This window comes from Suricata suricatta, chromosome 14 (genome assembly GCF_006229205.1).
Source record: "Suricata suricatta isolate VVHF042 chromosome 14, meerkat_22Aug2017_6uvM2_HiC, whole genome shotgun sequence".
NCBI classification, from domain to species: domain Eukaryota; kingdom Metazoa; phylum Chordata; class Mammalia; order Carnivora; family Herpestidae; genus Suricata; species Suricata suricatta.
The window spans coordinates 28,530,427-28,534,083 of NC_043713.1; the positions used below are offsets into that span (position 1 = coordinate 28,530,427).

A 3,657-nucleotide genomic window follows, 5' to 3' on the forward strand; every position below is an offset into this window, starting at 1 on the left:
GGGGGGGGTGGGACAGTGTGGGAAAGAACACAGTATGGTGTGTGCATTGCATGAGACAGTTACAGGGGGAAGACAGTTTGTCCTAGGAAGTAACAAAGACATTCATTAAACATTTGCAGGAATATTTATTATATTAACTTAAATTAGGTCTAGAGAAATAGAATATCAAATGGCAAAGTAATTAGAGATTAATGTTGTCTACTCTCCCTGACTCAACTTGTTCAATGTTTGTTTTTTTCATGTTCCACATCTTCTTCTGTCCCCATTTTACTTTTGGCAAGCCACTATGGGGAAGGGTCATCCTTGCCAGTGGGTTGGTCCCAAGCTAAGATTCCTTCAGTCTTATTTCCAATAACTCTGTCATTCCCTCCAGCCAATTTTCCTTTTGATTTTAATGTCCCGAGTTTCCTTCTCAGGACTTCCCACATCTTAGCTGAAGGGCTCTGGCAACTTGATTAGGATTCTGCCTTGAATTCCTCCCCTTTCCTCACAGTGGGTTTACTGCCAGAGATGTGCTGGGAGTGAGCCAAGTCCTCTTGGACTGGAACATTGCCCTGCTGCCAAAGAAACCTACTCAAAGTCATCTCCTCCTGCAGGCAGCTGGACCTCTCCTGGAAGGGTGTTATGTTCCATTCATGCTCCGTGCTTTATCCAGCTGTCACACATCCAGACACTTCTATACAGAAAGGTACATTTTTCTAAGGAAGTCCTGAGTGGAGAACATGAAGCCTCATAAGTGGGTCATTTGTTCTATGTGTCTCTCCCAGGCCCATAGGTGCCTGCTTTGCATAGCTTGGACCACATGCCTGTATCCTTCATCTTAGAAGAGAGTGGGCAGGATTGGTTATGTATATAAATATGAACTGCTTCTGTTCCTAATTTGGAGCCCTCAAAACTGCCCCAGGTCTGGATTTTTCTGTTATTATGACTTCTTTTCTCTCAGAACCCTACTATTTTCTGGTTATCCAAAACAGAACCAACCATTTCAACTCAAAATGACAATTTCTCAATGCAGATCAAATTTGCACCCTCTTCTTCAGAGGGTTATTAGGAGCATGGAATGTGTTACCAGAAGCTAAAGTGCTCTGCAAACTATGGAAAGCTGTCTGTTGATAGTTTTTTCAATGTAAATGCTCCCCTCGATAAAACAACAAAGTTGTTACCTGTAGAGTCGATAATGTAATACATAGATCGCATCGCATCACTTATTTGACATCGAAAACTTCAACTGCAGAATAATGTTAGTTTACAAGATCCCTGGGGTTTTTTTCCCCTCTAGCTCGAATATTTGATAAATGCCTGAGTGTTGTTTTTGTTCCATAGGGAAAGAGTGTGTTCATAATTAATTATATAATTCAGAATTTGCTTTGATTATCCTGATTTCTCCATCTCAACACTGATTTTATGGACAGCCCCAGAAAAGACTGACATTTGTTGAATATCTGCTATGTGAAGAATTATGTTCATGTTAGGAGCACCATTGTGAATAAGGCACATCTAGCCCCTTCCCTCAAACATCAGTGGGACCGATTGTGGGGAATCCTTCTGTAATCTTCTAAATGCACTCTTTTACCTGTATTACTTCCAGCATCTAGCAAGGTTCTAGATACAAAGCAGATACAACTGAACAATGAGTCAGTTAAACGATCTGACATCTCTTTGCAAATGTCAGACTCTCCACAGCAGTCCGTGTTTCTCAAACATAAGAACCTGGGGAGAAGATGGGTAGACGTGAGCACAGATTGTATGTAGATTGAGTAGTGGCTTAATTGTGTTATGGCAAGTTTGAATGTGGAGCTAATTAGTTTGTATGACTGTAGAATATAGAAACTATATTATAGCTTCACATTTATTTTTATGAAATGAGGTAGCAGCCAAGGAAGCCCACTGCAATGAATAGAAACTAATTGAAAGTAATAGGGAATTACCTGAACATATATTGCCAGTAAATTAAATTAATTGAAGGTAATTGATAGTGACTGAAATTAATAAAAGTAATGGAAACAAATTGTACTTAATTGAAATTTATTGAAATTGAATTAAACTCAATAACTCAAAGTCTATTAAATTTAATAGATTCTAATTGATATTAATTATAGCCAATGCTTAATAATAACAGACCATTCTTAAAGGCTTCCAACTGCACTTGCACCATACTATTGTCTTCAACATGTAAAAGTAAATTCTAAGAAGAAAAAAAGGTATTCACAGGAAAAAAATACTGTTTTGGAATTTTAGATTTCTCTGTGGAGTAGCTGAATTAGAACAATTTGACGCTGGTAAATTTAGAGCTTCCCCTGAAGACTTAGGAAGATAAAAATGGTTTTACTTCTTTCAGGGAGGAGACTTTTATTAGAGTTTAATGAGAATATTTTTACCTGTTAAAACATTAGTTTGACTTGATGAATACTCATGCAGTAGATGTTATATTGAACATCTCCCATCTTTATACCTGTGTTGTCAGATTCCTTTATGTTGTTTTTTCCTCTTTCTTGCCTACAGTTACAAAGGATTCAAAACCCTAGGGTTTTTCATAAACATGTGTTGGAGGACAAAAGGACTTGCAATTTCAGCTGCTTCTTCCTCAGCTTTGGACATCTGGGGAAGAAGTGCCCATGCTGGAGTGCCTGTTGTGGGATTGTATCAGCTGAGTCCTACTCAGTGACCATGACAGTGTATGCATTTAGTTATGTTCCCACACTTCATGTATTTATCAACGTATCAACTAGCTTAACTGAGTAACACTATTTTGAGAAAAAGTAATTTTTCTTCTAAAAATGCATCAAATTTATTTTACATGAAATATTTATTAAGATGGCTAGAAGACCATAAATGAGGTTCACTGTGTGGAGTGGAAATAAATGCCAAATCATTAGGCTTACATCAGAAGCCCAGGATTTGGTATGAAAACCAGTTATTCTCATTCCAGCTGTGTCTCATAAACATCTGTGTGACATACTGAAAATGCTCTGCTCAGGGGAAAGGGCCCAGGCTTCATTATTTTTTTCACCAAATTACCAAGTGTTTATGAGGCAAAATCAGGGAGAATGACTAGGCTAAATGCAGAAGGTTTGTCCTAGATTTCTGCCTTCTTTTCCTCTTGCCCATGACTGCTTCTCCTCAGCCCTGAGCCCTCTTTATTCTTGTTTGCTTTAAAAATTGCTTGTAGTAGTGCTTAAGAAAAATTGATTCAGTATCTAATGGGTAGTTGATACCTGTCACAACACAGCATTGTATATACTGTTAAGTGAAACTGCAATACAATCTAAGTTTATTTTGGGAGTGTTTGCTGTATAATTGGATTTAATGAAATGTTTAGAGGTGCAGTAGGCATGACTTTGAGTAGATAATGGAAGAAAATGCAAATGCTTATTGATTCATGATGTGGTTTCATCTTAGCTTGGGCAAACCATGCAGTATTTAATACATAGTAGCAGAATATTTACTATTGAAGCTTGAAAAGATGTGAGTTCTTTCATTTATGCATGTGAGAGGGTTGTCTTTTTTTTTTAATCTTTTTACATTGTAGTACTTGTTTTGCTTGTTGGGGGTGTTTGCTTATTTAATACATTCCGTCAAGGACAGAAATTACATGCTGTTTTTTTTTTCTCCTAGGAAGTGTGTCTTGAGTTTTTCCCTTATTATTTTCTTTACTTT

General features: G+C 37.3%; 1 pseudogene; it reads left to right on the forward strand.

Annotated features, from left to right (window-relative positions):
• The window catches only part of LOC115277392, a 142,729-nt pseudogene extending 140,977 nt beyond the window's left edge, over positions 1-1,752 (forward strand).
• Positions 1,753-3,657: the final 1,905 nt, after the last annotated feature.